The 19,337-nt window shown below is 41.2% G+C and overlaps 1 long non-coding RNA gene across 3 annotated transcripts in view; it reads left to right on the plus strand.

The window, feature by feature from the left end:
- The window catches only part of LOC111933666 (uncharacterized), a 102,603-nt gene that overhangs the window by 82,413 nt on the left and 853 nt on the right, over positions 1-19,337 (plus strand). The window contains exons 7-13 of one of the 3 annotated variants that reach the window (XR_015286470.1): positions 659-704; positions 14,145-14,288; positions 15,227-15,426; positions 15,579-15,725; positions 16,107-16,156; positions 18,863-18,902; positions 19,139-19,281. This is a non-coding gene — a long non-coding RNA (uncharacterized LOC111933666). Of the gene's footprint in view, positions 1-658; positions 705-14,144; positions 14,289-15,226; positions 15,427-15,578; positions 15,726-16,106; positions 16,157-18,862; positions 18,947-19,138; positions 19,282-19,337 lie in introns of those variants that run through there. The other 2 variants (XR_015286476.1, XR_015286474.1) reach the window with 2 other exon arrangements.

Raw genomic sequence — 19,337 nt, forward strand, 5'->3', positions numbered from 1 at the left:
TATATTTCTGCAAGCTCTTTGTCAATCTCTTGGTGTCTCGTGGAGCTCTGGTGCCTGTGCTGGATGAGGCTTTGATCACCACTCCCAGCAAAGAGCAGCTGCTCCTTTTCTCGGTACCTATGCACCTGAGGTGCATCAGTCAAGGAGAGTTATGTGCTATAGCTCCCAGTCTAGTGAATTGCTGATGCTAAAGAGGGAAGATCCTGCTGCTATCTCATGCTCTGTTCCTCCCTCATCAGGCTGCATAGTTCCAGCTGTCCTCTTCACTGTCTCTAGAACTCATCTAACTGTACAGCAACCTAATTCAACTTGGCAGCACTAAATCATAAAATAATTCCAAAACAGAAGCAAAGTATGGGGGTTTTGCTGCTTAGTAAGTTGAATTTTCTTTATTTTGCAGGTTGAGCATAATAAGTTAGACAAGGGAGGAGCTGAATCTCCTCTGTCTTTGGGAAAGGGGAAACAGACAAGGAAGGGAGAGAAAGAAAGTGGTGGAGCAGGACCATTGCATCTTAAAGCACCCAGCCATTGCTTTAAGCAAACAAATCCTCTCTGTTACACATCTGGCTATACTCATATCATCTCAACACCTCTTGCCTCCAGGCATCCTTCTGCCCTGCCTGCGAAGTAATGATGTTCTGCTATTGCCATTTTACAGGAGAAGGCACAATTAGCCGGTCTCTTGACAGGGCAAGAAACTGAAGGTGAGTGACTAGAGGTGAGTGTTTGAATCACTGGCCATTCCTCCTTAGCAGAAGGGGCATCTAATCTTTCATCCTCCCTCATAATTCCTGCTCTTATATGGTAACTGTAGTTCTGCTTATGAGCACACAAGAGTATTATAATACTGCATTGCAAAGGCAGAGTTTTGGTATCTTTCTCTTGTCCTTTCATCCATGAACTATTACAAATAATCTGCTAGCCAGGGGGCAGAATGAAGGTTGCTTTCATTTGTTGCTGCCCTTTTCTAATCTCACTAGTTAGCTGCCAGAATTTTCTGATTTATAAGATAAATATGCTAGCACTTGGATTTCAAACTGCAAAACCCTGTTGAGCATATTCATATCCAGGAGTGCTCCTAATTGGAGTTTTTATTAAATTTTTCTTTGTATTCAGGACTAGTAATACGAAAAAGATATGCTGTTTGAAGGCTTCCAACTAGTAGACACCAAAGATTATCTTGCTTCTACATAATAAAAGTCACGGTGCAGACTGTACATGACACTCAGGGACATGTTTAAAAGCAGTGTAATCAGCTTTCAGTCTGGTTTTTCTCTTTGCATGCATTTAGAAAATATTCAGACAGAAATATTCTACTCACTGGTCTTGCAGAGCTCGCTTTAACTAGCTACTTGTAAAATCTTTCAGTAACATGGAACAAACGCAGAAAATAGCCTATATAACATCTTTAAAATGAAGTAACACACTGGAATAGAATGCTTCTGAATGATATATTAACTGCATTTCAGATCAGTCCCAAATAATTTTTAATTACCTACATTTTGGTCAGTAACCTCTTCTACTTGTGGAGTACATGCAGACAGACTGCACTTTATTTGTTCATATTCTGGGAGTATTTTTGTGGTATGGAATACTTGGTATCCACAATACAAGCTGTACTATTTAGCTGTGATTAGTTACTTAAGTCATTTGTTATTATTTCCATTACCTAATTGGAGGAGAATAATTTATAATTAGCAGGGTGAGTTTGGCTTTCTGAATAAGGCAGTAATTTGTGGGATGGGGTTTAACAGGAAGTGGAATTAGGACATTTTCCCTTTCCTTGATTATACAGGTCTTGTCCTTAGAATCAATCCTGGAAAGTTAAGTTATTCTTAACACTTTAGGAAGGGAATATCTTGGTTTTAGGAACTGTATGCTATTTAAAAAGGAATGCAGCTCTACACTTGATAATAATTGTGAGAGGTATTGTCAGTACAGTTTGGTTTATGTCAGGGTGTATACAACATGTGCATTGTGTCTATTGTGTACTTGGATATCTTTGATCTGTGGGCTGTGGCTCTTCAAGCCACCCGTCAGCTTGGACCTGTGATCAGTGATAGAAGCGTAGACAGAGACTAAAGGTTTAATGCAGGGTTCTAGTTAAAGCCACTCCTTGCTCTTAAGGTGGCTTCTTGGTACCTTCTGTTCTGTGGTACATGTGGGTAAATGAGTTAGGATTTTTGATAGTTAAGAGCCAGGAGTTTATTGCTGCTTCCACTTTTGGTTGGACTGGAAGGGTTTATAAGGATACATTTAATGTTAAAATCAGGATAATGATGAGAGTCAGGACTAGTTGGAGACTTCAGCTTCTGCTGAATCTATATAGGGATATTATACTCTGGGTAGCAGTATTAACTCTGGACAAATCAATGTCATTATGTTGCTTAAATATTATTTCAAGCTTCAGTTTTGGATTGATTTTAGTGAGTTATTCTTTGGCATCTGAAGTTTCAGTTTGATCTGTATTTGGCTTTCAAATTGCATTTTGAACTCTGCCCAGTAAAAATGAGAGACTGAGAAACAGAGCAAGACTTAAATAAAAATAAATAAAAATAAAAAGTGACAGGACAGTGCATTGAGCCTCTCACTGGTCAGTGGTGAGTGTTTGAGTATTGCTTGGATGGTAATTTCAACCTCTGAGCTTATACAGAAATGATAAGTTAGATGTTGCAGTGAATTATATTCAGGAGGTGCTTGCTACTCTTCAAGGATTATACAGAGGGACTTGTGTGATCTGGTTTCTGACTCAGATGTCTGCATTAAATACCTGCTTCTAGATGGAATTAATCAGGTCTTTTTACTTTTTTTTTTTTAATGTTAGCAGTAGCACTAATGAGGATCACTGAATTTTCAGTAGTCCTTCTCTGGAATTTCCTTAGATTGTTTTGTTCAGTGACTGAGCTTCTTTTCAGTTATTTTAAATAATGTTTTGAGTCCTTTTGGCAAATACAGAAATACTGTGAAGATGGGAAAGCTGGAGTGAAGGTAGGTTAGTTCATTCCAACTTTGTTCAGGCTTGAAGCAAATGCTTTTCCACAAAATGTTGGGTGGAGACATCCCAGATTCTGTAGCTCAGCCAGTCTGGCTATTTCTGTTGGAAAATTTTATTCATTTTATACTTCTGTTCAGGTCAACTTTCTGCTTGTTTCTTCTTTCTGACACATGTACAGACTCACCTGGTTCCTATACATTTGATAGAGTTTTCCCAACAAGTTCAGTGGTGTGAAAATATTCAGTAAGCAATACTTAATCACTCTGCCCCACCCCTGGAAAGAAAATTGTAGTGGTGAAGAGGCTTGAACAGGAATTGAATCTTGCTTATCTGAGGGTTGGTATGAACACAGAATTCATTAATCTGCAGCTCTAGCTCAGGCAGGCATTTTCATTGCTCTTTCCTCCTCATTTCCCCTCATCCTCTTGGCTGTTTGTCTTTGTCTGGCTCTTCCTCCACCATGGTTGTGAGTATGACTACAGAATATGTTGGACTGGGGAACTGTTCTGAATAGAAAAAATTATTATGATATTGGTGGTACAGATTATATTTCAGCTGATTCACTTCCTTAGGAGACTACACAAATGTTTGTGCTGGGAGGACACTGTGAGAACCAGGACTGGAGGTGGAGTAGGAACGGCTTCAGCTGGCAAAAGCATCATTGCTGCCAAAGCCTCAGTCCCAGGAAAGTGCTGTGAAAGCAAATGCAAAGCTGATCAAGTGACCAGATATGGTGTTGGCAGTGGGTCTGCTTGGAGCAGGGTGTTGGACTAGGTGAGCTCTGGAGGTCCTTTCCAACCTTAATTATTTTGTGGTTCTATGATTCAGACTTAAATCCTGTTTCAAGCATCCTTTGGCTCTGCCAAGCATTGGCACACATCTCATTCTGCACAAATACAAAGATCAAATATCAAAACTGTTCAACAGAGATAGAGGCCCTCTGAACATTTGTTATGTTCAACGTAGTGAAAGTTAGATCACATCCATACAATTTTTATTTATTAAGAAGAACACTATTGTTACTTTTCTTTACTCTTTTCTGCCTTATTATAAGTAAGAATTGTGAACACAGTACTAGGTAGGCTGCTGTATTTCAACTTGTTACAATTTGTTAGTCGTAAATGTTGTGAAATCTGAAAGGGTGATGTCTAGGTACAAACACTGCTGCCAAATTTTCTGTGGTACCCATGCCTGTTCTTACATAGCCAATGACAAAGCCAGCAGTGCATTCTGTGGTATGAGACTATCCTTGAAAGCTCTGGTATCATCTCTCAGGATCAGGGCCACAGTAGTAGGTAGCAGGCTGTATAGTGATGTTGAACATATACCTGTTTCTTTCTTCCTTGCCATGAAGCTGCCGCTGAGAGCCCTTTTCCATTCCAGGTGCCTGGTCTCGTGCAAAATGCAGAGGGAGCAAAAGAGAAGGCAGCCCCGCTGTAGCTGCTGTAACGCAGATATCAAAGAAAGTGCTGAATTCCATGGTTCCCATCCATCTGGCATGTCCCCCTGGTATTCCAACTCTGTCAGCCCCTACTATTTTCCAATGAGATGATATTCAAAAAGGCCACAACATATTGCACAAAGAGATCCAAGGCCAAAAAAGGAGCACTTTGTCCAGGGCTCAGTGGTGTACCATGCTTTTTCAGCAGCCTGCACAATATCAGTTAAAAAAAAATTCATAAAATTCTTTTTATGCATGAAAGTAAAAACAGGACAGCTAATGCTAAAGTGTAAATATAATGTGTTCTGTAGTATTTTGCTGTGTGGTTTGCTGCCTCATGTGGCTCTGCTGCCAGATGTCCATGGTGAGAGAAGATCATATGTACTGACCAGTCCCTGTGTCCTCTGAGTGGGGTGAGCCAGGCTGTAGTCACAGCACCTCTGCTTGTCAGTGATGTCAGTGGTGAGACAAAGTAATCCTGAAGGAGAAGCTGCCCTTTTAAAGGAAGGCAGGGAGCCATTGCACATTACATGTTGGCATGATACATACTGGTTATTTGAACTAGAGAGGGCAAAATACCTTAGGCCTGTTGCCCAGGTTTTATGAGTTTATTTGAGTATGTCTGACAGATTGCTGTCCCCAGCTCTGTACCTCACCCAGGATGTGCAAGGTGCCTCTGAGTCAGCTGCTGCATCACCTCTATTTACATCATGGCTGTGGTCTGGAGTATAATAGGCCTGATTCATGTTGATTCATCAGCAGCTCAAATGTCTATACAGTCTGTGCTACATTATTTTTCTGGGACATTATTTTTCTTCTTTCTTCTTCTCTGAGGTATTCCTACTCTTCACCACTCTTTGCCATTAGCCGAGCTTGACTATGGGAAGATTTAGTGTTCTGCAGTGAATTGCTAGAAGTTCTTCCTTCTCCTGCCCCCACCTCACCTCCCTCTCGTTTCAAGAGACTTTTTTCAATCCTCATTTGCAGAAGCACAGTGTCAGATGGGTCCTCGCTGCGCTGCCAACCTGTGCGTGTCTGCAGGGGGCTGCCCCTTCAGTTCTTGATGGCCTACTGAGGCAAGTATTTGGTAATTTTGTTTCCTCTGCTTTTCTGCTCACTTAACTGGGTCTTAATCCGTTCTTGTCCCTTTTAACTTCATGCAGAACTGAAGAACATTATGACACAACAACATTAAAAGCATTGCAAAATGCTCCTGTATTTTCTGCACAGCAGTTGTGGACAAAGCTCACAAAATACTGTGTTATTATGAGCTGCAGGGAAAAATAATGTCTATTGTACACAGGCTTCTTCCTTGCTACTGTGAATGCTCCTTTCTGAGCCCCTGGTGCTCTCTACAGGGCAGGGGCACCCTAAGCATTTCTCTACCTAACCCCAGGACTTTTCCACCTCTCTGGTGGCTTTGCCCTGCAGAAGACTAAGTTTTGTGGAGCTGCTCATGCCTGACAGGGGCCTGTCAAAGGAGCTTCATTGTAATAAGAATTGGGGATCCAGAGGCTCAGCAAGGCCTTGAAGAGGTGGTGGGGCAGGGTGAGAAGAATGAGAAGATAGGTGGAAAAGAGGGTATGAAACTCAGTGCATCTAGACAAGGCTGGGGATGCTGTCAGAATGGAGATAGGGTTGGAGTAGGCTTTACTGGGGAGGGAGAGAGCTGAGCTTCAGATCAAGTAGAGAGAGGGGTGTTGAAGGGGGATGTCATATTTTGCTCAACAGGTATAGCTAGAAAAAGCTCTGACACACTTCCAAACACACTGACTTTCAGTGGCATGGAGATGAGTTTATGTGCCTGAAAATCTACTTGGTTCCTATCCCTATAATTTAATAAAAATAAGACCTTCCCTTACAGATATTGCCTTGGTTGTGTTCTCAGGCCATCACAGCTCCAAAAGCCACATGAATACGACCAGAAGAAGAGACAGAATGTGTGGGGAACTGGCAGTTGGTGGAAAAATTCAAAGGCAATTCTTCTTGCCAGCTTTCCTAAGGCCTCTAACTTCCTTAAACAGTCTCTGCCCAGCAGTAGATGTTACATTCTCTGGGCTCCCTAGAGTTCAAACACCTTTAAGGTCTAAAAATGCTCACCTCTCAGTTTTAAAGCTGTGTCCCTCTTGGCTTTCATCAAAATTAGCAGTGCTACCCAAATAGTAGATATGTTGAGGATCAGTCTTTTTCTGTTACCTTTCTGCACATTTTTCCCTGTCTCGTGCTAAATATGCCCAGTGTTGTGTCAGAGCTCTGTCCCTAGGCTTGCCATGGCACAGACACTGTGTGGAGGAAGTCCCCTAGCCTATGGTAACACACAGCCCTCATGCTTTGGGTTAGTGGAGGGTAAGCAATGGTATACAATTTCAGGGAGGATCACTGGTTTGCAATCTCTCCAGGAAATTGTAATGTTCACTTAGCCACTATCCTTAGTCTGAATACGTTAAGCCCACTGGTGAAAAGATAGCCACAATTTAAGTTAATTGTACAGTTACTGGAAACAATAAGAGCTCTCTTTGTAGTTAGTCCTCCCACTCATGGTATCAGCTAGTTTTGTATCCTTGCTATCTCACACCACAAACCAGTGGGGAGAAAACAGTAATACTTGACTCTTTTTTTAAGTGGAGGAGGCAACATTTTTGCCTTCTGTGCAGCTTTATTCACCAGCAAGTTTGCATTTAACTGCAATTTTCAAATGTCTCACAAAAGATTATCACAGATATCCTGAGAAATATCAGCAGTGGAACTTCCACTTTATTGTGAAGAAAGAAAACAAGATGAAGTGAAACTGAGGGAATTGGTGACAGGACTTTCTGTCTTTAGCTTTAGGTTTAGCTTGTTAGAAACTGTTAAACGGGGAGGTGAGCTGTTTTCAAAAGATTTTTTGATAAATTGCAATCCAATGCTTCCATACTTTTCTCTCCCATTTACACCACAGGGCCATAGAATAGGTAACGAGGTAGTATTCTGTCTCACCAGTCCTTAAATCCAGAGAAAGCAAGAGAAAGAAAAATAGGCTGTTTGCCTCTGAAGTGCTAACAGTTGACTCCAAAGGATCACGACAAAGCTTCTCATTGATAGGAGAATGCTCTTCTTCAAGTGTAAGAACACTATTTTGGGCTTTATGGATAGGGGCTCCAATGCTGGCAAGATTTAGATATTGCTGTGCAAAGAACTTTTCCCTGGACATTCAGAAGGAATTTTCAGTAGCTCTGCACATTTACTCACCGAAGCAGGGGTTTCTATGTGCATTCTGTGGACAAATGCTGGTGAAAGCAAATGAAAAACCATGGCACCTAAATTAAAGCCAGAAAAACTGCTTAGAAAACCAGATTGTTCCTTTTCCCTTTTCTCAGACAGTCATCTCAATTCTTATGGAAACCTTCTTAACAATTGCAGCATAAGCATTTGTATGACTTTGTGGGGAATTATATTGCAAAAATTGCATATTTTTTCCCAGGGGCTGTTTTTCATCTGGATCAGTTTTTCCTTAATCTGGTTAACCATGCAGCCACACAAATATTTATGATGGCACAGTACAACAGATGATCTGGGAGAAGTTGTGGGAGTGAGAGAAAGTGGGGACTGCTTTATTGGTAATCATGTTCACTTAAAAGAATACCAAACTGTAGCTTAAAGAAGGAAGGAATAGCAGTGGAATGACACATCTGAGAAGGGAGTTAGGGCATATGCATTATTCTCCAGAAATGAAAATACAGCTTCAAATATCAAATGGTGCTGTTACAAGGGATGAATGTCAGCTGACACAGCCATTTCCAAATGTTGCAGTCTGCAGGCAGAGAGACTTTTCAGTATTTTGATCTGTCTGAAACTTCACTTTTGAGGAAGCTGGGAAGCAGAAGATGCAGATGGTTGATCCAAACAGGAAAAGCAATGATCTGCTTGTAGATGACCCTGTGCCTCCATGTGATTCACAAGATCTGAAGTGAGATGCTATGTGAGAGTGTTTTGGATAAATATGTTGGTGTCTCTGTTTGTGTGTGTGCACAGATGGGTTCTTGCATGATATTCTTCTCCTGAAGGTACTTGTGGGTTTCTTTTGAATGGGTTTTGTCACCAGAAGGAGATAATTGCACACAGATGTATTTACTGCTATTTTCTTATGAAGCTATGCTACTTGCAGTATTCTTCTGGGCCCTGCACGTTGCAATGGCACAATAGCCTTTCCAAGTCCTCACAGAAAGATGACGTGGCTCCTTGTTCCATATTGCTGGTGTTCATCCTCATTGCTGGCACTTGGCACTTGGGTTTGTGTGGCTTTGGGGAGGGGCCATCTCTGTACCTGCCCATACCCACCAAAACTGGCTTTGCTGGGCCTTTGATGGCCTCTGACATTTCCTTAAATATGTCTGAGTTTTATGCCAAAGTATCCTAATTCCAGTGCATTCAGGTTGAGGGGAGAAAAATTGAATAAATGTTGTTTCCTGCTTCCTGAGGCTCTACTGCATTTTTTAAAACCCCTCAGAGACAATTTCCAATCCAGAAGGGAGTTCAAAATATGCTTCACCATTACTAAGCTAAAGCAGTTGCCAAGTCTATCCAGAGCCTTACAGCTACATGTGCTATGAGATGCCTTTCTGGACAGAGGTTCAAAGTGCTGGGCTGTGTCAGTGCTGCAGTTTCAACCCCCATTTTGTAGCTGTTCTTTCTCTACAGGACCCAAGGTATAACTTAGACACATCCAAGCTAATTTTGAACATGTTAACTCAGTTGCCTACGGCAGCCTAGTTAAGGGAGCAAGGAGTTAATAAAAAATGTCCTGTCAAAAAATCAAGGTAGATTAGGCAGCAATGAGCTCCATGGTGCTGCAGGTTTATGACTGTCCCTGGTGCAAAAGAGAGAGATTTGGTTCTTTTCACATGGTACAGTCATGGCTGTCATACCTTTACATTGTGAGGGACTATGCTTCTTGAATACTGCTGACAAAAGTATTCCCTGTTCACATCTGCCTTATAAGAGATTCTCTAGACACTACTGCATATAGTCTCATAGTTGTACACAACGTAAGAGAAGAGCTTTCTGCTCTGTAGTCACCGTTGTAGGAGGATGGACTATGTTCAAGTACTTTGATTCTGGACTAAATGCCAAGTCTGATTTAGCCTGGCACGTCTTGTATTAGTGTTTCCAGGGACGCATGAACCAGTTCCTTTCAGAAATGTTTTTTAATGAATGAAGTTCTGAATATCCAAGTGACACTTCATTATTCACTGCTACTTTATTTCAGTAGATGTTCAGTCAGTATCTCCCTAGCTTTTAAGTGAATAATGTCATTATACCTTCACTTCTTCAGAGGCTCCCAGGATCAAAGATGTCAACTGCACTGTGATCTTCATTAAAAGGGAAATACAACAGGGAGAGGGCTGGCTCACGCAGTGAGAAGATATTTTAAAACTCTTTGTCTCTTCAGACCATAATAATGGAAAAATGACTCTCACTGGGTAATGGATGTAGGGTAAGAAGCAGAACAGTGCTGAAATTAGACAATTTGGTAGTTTTCTTCTTTTGTGCATGGGGACAGTGCTTTCCAGATCATTACAAATGCTTTGTTGCCCCCACGTTCAACTACATTGTAGGAAACCTGATGGGAAGAATGACCTTGGGAGTAGGTTTACAGTTCCAGCTGCTCCAAATATAAGGGCAGGATTGTTGGCTTATAATGCTATGACTGAAAAAGTAGCAAAAATTAATCAATTGCAGGACCAGAAATACGGACAGCTGTTTTAGTGCTAATGTTGCATCTCTGCATAACTATACCAGAACCCTGAGGGCACCCCCATTTCTGACTCCTCTTGCCCAGCCCTCTGGGGCTCCCCCCACACTGCTTACAGCCCAGGATCCCATGTCAGCCCCCTGGGACTGTTGGTCCCTGCCCAGTGATGCTTCAGCCCCTCTCCAGCTGCCCACAGCCCTGCTCAGCTGTGAGTGTCCCAGGATGGGACCACCACAGGCCTATGTCCCCATCCCCACAGAGTTACCCAGTGCCTCTGGCCAGGAATCTCTTGGGTTTCCTGGTACCTCCCCAACATTTCTGTTTTGCTGTCTCTCATAGGAAGACCCCAGCCCTTGCAGGGCCCTGACAGTCAGGTTGCTTTTGCTGGAATTCAGCCAGCACCTTTCTGAGAGCTTTTTTCCTGGTGCTTTCTCAGATACATGAATACATCTGAGCTGACTAAAAATATTCTTATCTATTATTCAATAATCTCTTCATCTTTCACCTTGCTGCTGGGTTGCTTTGTAAAACTTTAACAATAAGCTCATTTGATTGAAGTGGAGATAAGGAGTCAGCTCATAAATGCAGATTTTTGCTGGGGAGTGATTTGTGAAACCCACGTGCCTTTGGCCTGTCTGCTTGTTTCAAGACCTACAGATACTACCATAGGCAGTGCCCTAAGAAGTGTGTGCTTGCTTATTTCCACAGACATTTCAAGTATGTAACATAGGACAAATATGTTCTTTACCCTTTATTTAAAAATATCTATAACAAAAGCACTGAGCTCGACTCTAATACCCAGAAATAGCAAATGAGCTATTCACCAGTATGAAGCAATGCTCCAAACAGAGTGTTTTCATCACTGTATTTGGTTTTTTTTAATGATTCTTTTTCATCAGAATATTTGGTGAATGTATTTGACAATGTTGCCTTTAAGAGTTTATGACAGCCACATGTTTGAGGCTGGAAGAGAGGGAGGAAGGGAGGGTTACTAATGTGAGAAGATATTGCAGACCACAACAACCCCTTTTCCCTATTGTCCTGTGTTGGCTATTATGACACAGTTCTGGTTTTGGAAATATGTGGTTTCTATTTTTGCTCCTGAAAAAAAAAAGAAAGAGAATATGTTTTTCAACACATTGTGAGAAGAAACTGTCATTTCCCAGCCTGCACAACATTTGCATGCACTATACACAGGTGATGTGAGAATGTCTGTTTCATGAAGATTTGTTCAGGAGTGATAAGGGAAGCCTATCTCTAGCCCAGGCCATGGTAGTGTGTGTGCTCTGAAACACTTGTCCTACCAACCTCAGAAAACTCTACTACAAAGTATCTGAGGGGTTGCTCCAGTACAGATTGGTGCTTATCTGTTGCCTTCTCTTGCTTTTGCCACCAATGTGATAGGTGTGATAGCAGTGACTTTTTTATGCTTGCTGAAGAATCTCTTTCACTTGAGATATCCCTCTGGGTTTCCTGTGTAAGAAATGCTGAAAAATAAACTATCTATTTTCTCAGGAATTCCTGGAATCATGGTCTCAAAGGAAGGGAGGGTTAAAAGCTTTTTTTAAAAAAGAACTTATTAATTAAAAATTAATTAAAAATATCTTATTACATCTCTTTGGCCTTAACTGTACTAAGAAAATATAATGACCTAACACATAACTTGCATAAACCACAGTTGTGTATAATACTGTCAGAGCATGTCACAAATTTCTGCCTTTATTCATTCTAAGGACAAAATGACGTTTAACATTGGGAAAGTTAGAAAACAATTTTACTTCATACATTTTAACACTGCATTTTCACTGTACAGTGTTGAGCTAAGTTATTATAATTTTGTCTTCAGTAAAGTGTTTCTAGTTTTGTTGTTGTGGCTGTTGTTCCCTAAGGGTATTTGGAAATGAGATTTAGCATTTAGAAAAATGCTTAGATATAACAGACCTCCAATAATGAAAACAATGAAAAGAGTATTTCTAACTATAAATCCTGAATACTTTATCATTAATACATGAAAATTGCTACTGTTTGTTTGGTACTGAGTTTTCCATTCCTGGTGCATGTAACCACTTATTTCTCCTGGGCATATTCTGTGCACATCTGGAAATCTCCATTCAGAAGGGCAGTTGACATGTTTTCTCACCAAAGTGTATGTCAGATGTGCCAGAATCCACAGGGAACCTTTTGAAAAAAGAGGGCTGTGTGACCAGTGCAATGTTAGTGCATTATGGCTAATAAGCTAGTTTAATTTGGAAGCAACAGCAGAAATTTCCTTTGAGATAGAAATAAGTGCAATTTTTCTTTTACTTACCTGGAAAAGTTGGCTTACTTCAGATCTGGAAGGAGGCATGTATGGCTAGAAAGGATTTAGGAACTTTCCAACAGTGACTCTTCCTCACCTCTGTGCAAAGGTGATCTATATTTTGCTATATGTGCCTTCTCAGGAGACAGATTTTTCTCCTGGGGAAGCTCTTCTCCATGCTTCCTTGTTGACAGCAGCTTGTCTGCTTTACCCTACGTTTCCCCATTTTTATCTGAACCATTGAGGGCATCTGGAGGTAAAAGGAAAGTCCCAGATCAAGAACTTGGAATGGCCAGTGCTCACTTTCCCTAATGACCATAGCATCAGCAAAGAAGAATCAGCAAAGGTGCCAGTGAGGCCTACACTTGCAGGTTTCTTGATTTACATACCTGTAGATTACGGAAATATGATAATGTGTTCAAAAAAGACTCTTGCTGAGTCTTGTTTTCCAAATATTGGCCCAGAGCAAGTTTTCACAGCTGATACACAGTGGCCTGATAGAAACATTTATGGTAGAAGTTCTGCCACATCTTTAATACCAGCAACACCCTGGCCACTTAGTCACTGGATGACTTTGTTGTCAAAATGACTCTTTCTTTTGCGAATGACAATATGTTTGGGGAATATTGTTTGGTGCTTCTAAGAGTAGAGTCTCTGTGCTGGTTGGTGGTTAGCCAAGCCCACAGGTCCTGGGTGCCAATGTCCCCATGCAGCTCTGCCAGGAAAAATAAGGGTGGGTGCTCATGCAGCACTTTTTATCTTCAGGTGGGTTCACAGAGGGTGTGGGACCTGCTTCTCACCAGCTGCACTCACTGTTGGCTGCCGAGCTCCAGTGGCAGCTCTTCTGTGGCTCGATGCAGAAATGATCCTGATGGGACACATGCCACCTGTCACTCCACATGTTGCTTGGAGAAAAAGCAGCATGTGCCCTAAGCCAGGACATGCAGCACACCCCTGCTCAGGCACTCACTGCTTGCCATGGCTGGCTACCACATCATGCCTGCCTGGAGACAGGACTTCTCTATCAGCCTACATAGACAAAGATGTCTTTAGTAAGATTTTTTTAATGGAAACACACCCATGAAGCATAAGGCTTCCTAAATTCTTTTCACTACTCTGTGTGTGACTGTGGGAGATTTTCTACCTCCTTTTGATCCTGATTTAATTTCCCAGACTTGGAGCACTCCTGATAAAGAATACCAAATAAGTAAAATTATATTGTGTGTCTGAGCAGTATTCAGTGTCCTCATAGAAAAAACACTGACATGGCAAGCTCATGAGATGGCACTCTGCCTTTGTGGAACTGCTGGACAACCTCTCTGTGGACATGACCTTGGGAAACACTCAGAAACAATGGTCTCACATCTTGGTATGGACAAAAGCTACCTAGAATTTGGATAAAAAGGCAAATGTATTTGCTGAGCCATTCTAGGTAAGACAACAGCTTGTACTGTTTGATAACAAAATATATTTGTTATCATTGGCCTAATTTAGCAGCAGGTTTTGTTCAGCACATAATGTATAAAAACCCATGAAAAATAATATTGTGATCCAAGACCACTGCGCTTTAGCTAACATGGTACATTGCCTGCTTTCAGTTAGGCTCAATTCAATGAAAATTAGTGCCAGTTGTGTTTCATTAGTACACCAAAAAGAGAGCTGTGTTTTTGTTTTCCAGAAAGTTGCTGAATCACATCACTGTGCAGAGTACATTCCTCAAATGGCCTTTCTCTAACGATGGAAAAAAAAATAAGCGAAAAAGAAAGCAGCACCAAACCTGCATTAAAACTCAAATGATGAACCAACCATATTATGAGGAAAAGTAATAGTATCCTTTTATTTTATTTTATTATATTTCTATTGCTGCATTGCCTTGGAATTGAAGGGCATAGAGTACTCCTTTTCTGTTTTACTGCTGCATGGCTTGTGCTTAACAATTTATATTGCAGTGCTAAGACCTGCTCTTGCTCCCCTGGAGAAACACACTAAAGTATTATTAGACCTAAGTGCATGGGAGGAAAAGCTCTTAGTATAATTTTTTATGTATAAATATTGCATACTTTATAGCCATTCTTAGACTTTTACCAAAATATAAGTTATCTGATGCACACTCTGGTGGCCAGTCTTTATGCAAGAAGAACTCACAGGTGCAACATGGTAAATAATACATGTGTGCTTGCCACATATTGTGCTCTGTATTTTATTTCTGATTGTAATTTTTAGTTCAAGAATGCACATACCGGTCGGTCAAACAGATGTTTTTTAGCTGCTATTCCTTTGGTCTCTAAGACTGAAACAGGGTTGGTTTAGTAACACAGCTCCCTATCTGTTAGAAAAAGGAAAAAATCTCCTCTGTTTTACTGGACTATAATAAACACAGTAATGCAGAGGCTTTTGGTACAGATTTCTGTCATGCTCAGCAAACACAAATCTGTCTAGGATGGGCCTTCTGGGCTTTACAGCCATACAAATAACCACCAGCTTTCTGGACCTTCACTACAGGTATACATGGCTTAAAGACTTAAAATTTTTTGTGTATGCACATGTGAATTCAAATACATGTAATGCTCTGTTCAGTCACTTAGCCTCTACTGACAATAACTAACTATGACATTTCTGTGTATTCTGTCTTCTGAACAGGCTCTGCTTAATACTGCTTCTCTTATGTTGTCTGTGACATGGTTAGCCTTTCTTTAGTTTTTATTTTTGTTCAACAGGAAATGCCAGGCTTTTCTGAGTGCATCTTTCCTTTTCTTCTAGGCACTGCTCTATTACTTTGGCTGTAGGTGTTGGAAGATGAAATTCTGCTCGTCTTCCAGGCAAGCAAATCCCCATCCTGCAATGTGCAGACAAGCTGCTAAAATGCTGGGACAGGTAGACTGGGGGAAACACGAAGAAATTCCAGACTTCCTGTATGGCACCAGGTGTGAACACAAAGAAGAGGGATGGACAGGAGGTCGGTAGGTGTGAATCTGCAGCTCTCTTGTCCCTCCCCTGAAGGGCAGGTCTGGTGCTGCTCTCTTTGTTTGTAGGGCAGCTGCTCTGGCCCTTTCGTAGGGCTCTGCTCCCTATGACATTTTCCTCCTCTACCTTTCTCTTTCCTTTCTCTCAGGGTCATCACTTAAGGTTGTAAACTCCTCTTGCTAAGGAAAAGAAGGTGGCCTGCTCCCTCTATAGGCTTCCCTGGTTGTTGCTTTCACAAACCAGCTATCCAGGAGATCAGAGCTGCATGCTTTTGAAGACTGTCAAAAATGCTGAAGTGAGATGTGTTTTGTCTTTCTTTTAAATTTAGAGATGGTTTTTGTGTGTGTACATGTGTGTGAATATGCATTTGTGTGTGTATGCACGTGTATGTGTGTGTACATCTGCCCACACATGTTCTCTAACATCTACGTATAAAACGACTTTTCCTCCAAAAGTCACGTAGGGTGCTGTTTTACTGTTTAGCCTTTTATTTAGAGCAAGTGCATGATCCTTTTGTGTGAACTTGCTGTTTGTTAATGGTTTGTGACAGCAACCTCCTGACTGCATCCTACCCTTATTAATGGAAGAGACACCATCTGAGCCAGCAGTTCCATGAACTCAGGCTTCCTCCCCAGTGTCTTCTATCCCAACTGCTTTTCTCTCCTCTCTGTTCCAGGACTCTGGCTCCTCAGTTGCACCAGCACTGCAATTTCTGGCATCGTTCTGGTAAGAAAAACAACCTGTATTAAGAACAACTCTGTAAATAAAAAGCCTATTTGTAATTTGGATCAGCTCAGTGACCTAATTTAGAGCACAAACCCAGAAACAGTAGCAGAGAAGCACGAGTGTGAAGAAGCAGCCGGAGGCAAGGTAGGGAAGGGAGACAGACGTTCCCAAGCTGTCCTTGCAGCTGAAGTCCCCCCTTTGTATAACTGCAGCTGCCAGTGTACCCTTGCTCTGGCACAGATATCAAAGGGAATTCCCCTGCCCTGCCTGAAGTAACACTTTGGGGAAAAACTGACACATTGGTGAGTTATATATTAACCATTATAGAGAGTGGCAGTATGAAAAGGCAGTGAGTTACAGATAAAAAAAAAGAGCAACATATCCATTATGCAGGGCGTGGGTAAGAGCTCCTAGGAAAAAAACGACCCAGCTTTTTCCACTAAATTATACTGTTTTCAATTCTACCATACTTTCAGAAATGCGAATATATTGTTCAGATGTTTTCAATGTTAATAAATGCCTCTGAGTGTTTCTTGTGGGTAGCTGAGGGGAGAAGGCAGGAAATGTTTTAGCTAAAATGATGCAGCTATTTCCAAGGAAGTGTCAGAAGAGCAGTATACAAGATTTCAAGAGTTACAGAAAAAATAATCGTAGCAGTCATTCAGCACTGCACTCAGTTTTCCTTCCCAAGCTCTGACCTTGCTCTATGTTCAGCATTATCAGAGATCTGCTGCAATGAAGTTTAGGTTCTTATGCCTCTTAGGACACAAATTAATTGCTTTAACTTAAGTTTAAAAGCAGAACCTTGCCAGAGATGACAAATGGGAGTATTGTATATCACCAGTAAAATGACTAATGTTTTATTTGTCTTTGAAGTTCCTGGTGAAAGCTGAAGCGTAATGGTGAAAGCAAAAATAATTTAAGTTACATAACACCTCACATATGGAATTGATAATGCTCTGTTTTTATATGGAATACATTGCTTTTCAGTGGTTATATACCACTATATATATATAATGAAGATGATTCCATTTGGTGTCCAATATGTGCTGGGCATTTATTCAGGTGATTCAGGAGATTTAAACTTTTTGACTGAAGGTGAGATTTTTTTAATAGAATATCCTTCTTTCAGTCAGTGTATTCTGCTACTTAATGAAAAGAACCCTGTCCATGTTTCAAGTCAGTTGTTTCATTTTCTAGAGACATTTTTTGACCTTCAAAACCAAGAAATGATCCTTGCTTTAGACTAAAACACCATCTTTTTGAATAGAAAAAAAACCAAACCCAAACGTAATATATTTCCTTAAAGTTTTATGCTTGGAATTGAGTTGCATGAAATTTATGTGGCCAAGGCTTTAAGCACTCTTACATAATGAATAAACCAAAATCCCTGAGGTCTTCTTATCAGGAACTGAGTTAGACAGGCACTTAGAGAGACCCTTTTTCTACTCCAAATACTATGGGAAGTGTACTCTGCACTTGACAAGGTGAAATAAAAAGGGATTCAGATAACAACAGGATGGTAACAAATACTAATGCTTACAGGAGAGTTGAGGGTAGGCCGTGTTCAGGGCAGGATATTGCTCAAGTGTATTTGGGAAGAGAACTACTGACGGGGATTTTCTCCCCACCCCTTAGATCTGCTGACCTCTTAATGGGGGTCAGGGTTGCCCTGGCATGTGGAGGCTGCATCTCCTTTCATCCCACCCTGACCTCTTAAAGAAGACACAGGCAGGAGTAAGGGAGATGAATGATTTTGCTTAAGTAGCTGGTGCTGGCTGCCAAGGAGGCAACCTATGACAGGACAAAAGTAGTGAAAGGCAAAAAGGGGTAGGCAGGATTAGGTTAAAAGAAAGGCTAAGCAAAACCAGAGAGAGAAACATTTAGGCAAAGGCTTAGCCCAGGGATGAGTGAAGCAGAGTTTCAATTGAATTGATAAAACCCAGGATACAAGTGTACTTAGGAAAAGTGTGATTATTGTTTGGGTGCAAGGGCATTGTCTGTATACTAGCATTGCAGATACTGATCATCTCTAAGATGGTGCCAGAGGTCTGTCACACACACCAATTTGGAATTGCTGCTAGTTTTCTGAGTACAGTGTGTACAGATGATTATTACAAGTCTGCAGTAAGAAGCACACAAGTTATGTTTGTACCTGTTATTCAGACTCCAAGGAAAGGGTAAAGAAATGTGGGTCTTTCATGTGACAATTTTGATCAGTCTCATCAGAAAAAAACCCCAAACAAACAAAAACAACAAAACTTTGTACTTGCCCATAAATTAAACACCTGTTGTGATTCAAATACAACAACATCAATTTCCGCTTGTTGTAAATGTTTCGCGTGCAGGCTTTGGCAACATCATTTCTCCTCACAGGAAGAAGACTGTAAGACAACCCAACATTACCTTTCAGAGGGTTGTGTCATCATGCTCTACTGTATTGTACCGCCAGGGTGTTGCAAAGAGTGCCTTGCAATGTGGAGCTACCCAAACCTAACAAGGCTTGGGAGTGACGTATTCATTACTATATGCGTGACCTCATCTTCAAAGGAAGATTAGCATTAGCCAACTTAAGATGATGGAAAGGGAGGAGTTGGTTTAAAATTAATTTCAGTGACAATAGGATTCAATAAAAAAATAAAATCCATTCTTGTCATTGTCCTCTTTGCCAGTACTACATGAAACTGTTCTTTTTTATTTCTGCAGAGGCAATCACCACAAAAATCAGGAGGAACAAATTTCTCATGTATGTGTCAAAGCAACGTCAGAAAGTGGTGTTCAGAGCAGTTGGTATGGCTGTTTGGAATGCTCAGTGGGGCCATGAACATCATGCTTTGGGCTGGGGGCAGGCACCTGTGACTGCAGGGCAGTGGAGGCAGCTGCCAGTAGCTGCCAGCAGCTCTGGTGTCAGACTCATGCAAAGCATGACTAAAACAATGCCACTTCTGAATACAAAATTCCCCTATTTCTTTCTTGCTTTAGTGAGAAGAGCTCTGCAGATGTGGAGACAGGGACAAAAGCAGCCAGTATTTCCTCTCTTTCTACATGCTAGTCAGCCCTGTTCATGGGGCACTGGCTCATTCCTCTGGCTTCTGAACTGAGAAAAGAAGATGCTCCTCTTCCAAGTAACTAATGAATCATCCCTTTTAGTACATAGCATGCATGACTGCATTGTTAAAAG

Source organism: Cyanistes caeruleus, chromosome 4 (assembly GCF_971803275.1).
Source record: "Cyanistes caeruleus chromosome 4, bCyaCae1.hap1.1, whole genome shotgun sequence".
NCBI lineage: Eukaryota > Metazoa > Chordata > Aves > Passeriformes > Paridae > Cyanistes > Cyanistes caeruleus.